This window comes from Dendroctonus ponderosae, unplaced genomic scaffold (genome assembly GCF_020466585.1).
Source record: "Dendroctonus ponderosae isolate FM_Combo_2020 unplaced genomic scaffold, Dpon_F_20191213v2 Dpon_F_20191213_6, whole genome shotgun sequence".
Classification (NCBI taxonomy): domain Eukaryota; kingdom Metazoa; phylum Arthropoda; class Insecta; order Coleoptera; family Curculionidae; genus Dendroctonus; species Dendroctonus ponderosae.
In genome coordinates this window covers 4,548,945-4,550,172 of record NW_026018814.1, presented here as the reverse complement: position 1 = coordinate 4,550,172, position 1,228 = coordinate 4,548,945, and positions in this window count along the sequence as shown.

Genomic DNA, 1,228 nt, shown 5'->3' with positions numbered 1-1,228 from the left:
TGCTGGGAAAGTACCTGTTGTTAAGGCAGTTGTTAAACAGAATAGTGTAATGGTGTACCAGTTTATTGGGGAGATGCTTAATGACGATTGGGGGGATATTGCCGGGAATCGAACCCGGGTCTCCCGCGTGACAGGCGGGGATACTTACCACTATACTACCGAAGACTTATATGCTATTTAGCATGAAGTAGAAGAGACCATATCGGACCAATGTTGAGTGAAGTCTTCCGCTCCGCAATGACTTGCGAACTTTGAATCTACTATGAGCCTTGTTCTATGGTTTACTCACTATTCAGCATAGATAGATAGTTACGTTTGATTATGTGTGAAAAGAAATTCTCTTCGGCTGGGAATCGAACCTTTTTTTTAAATATTCTTATTGGTTTGCTAAGGTAAATACATAACAGGAAATACAGATAATAATGGACATCCCCAGTATGAAGCTGGACGCGACGGACCGCCAACTATTCAGCCTGGTACGACTTCAGAAAAGCGTACGACTCGGTTCACCACAGCTGCCTCAAACGCCTCATCGACGCCTTATCTATCCATGAGGTGATAAAAAAAAATCGATAAAAACCTGCATCAAACTTTGGTCAACAAGAATCCAAATCAACCACCTGAGAACAACTCTAATGCCAGTAAGGAGAGGCCTACTTCAAGGGGACTTAATGAGCTCATTACTTTTTTTACTGCTGACTTCACCGATCATAAATCACGTGAAAAACAACACAGACATAATGAAAAAAATCAAAAGGTCGACACCACATCCTAGCATTTATGGACGACATCAAGTGCCATGCTCCTACTAAAGCGATACTTAAGACGATGACAACAGCACTAAAAGAGGCAGCAATGGAGATTGGATTGGAATTAAATCTCGAGAAATGTGGCCAATACTCCGGAGAAAACAATCCAGACCAGACAACCTTTCCACCACATGACCCCCCATTCAATTCTCTATCCAACGATGCTAAAACGAATTCTGTGCCTCAAATGGTTCTTGAGAAACCTCGAAAAAAGCAGCGTCATGTTCAAGTGCAAATCTAAAACTTCTGGAATTCAAGCATTTTTTGAGAAAACTGCCAACAATTCCTCATCCATGGTTCACTTTCTATAAAGGCCATTTATTTCTGTCTATTATGATGTACAAATGAGCGTTCTTCCTCATTTTGCCTCCGACCTAAGTGTCTGATATTCAAATTTCGCTTTCTGGGTCAAAACTACT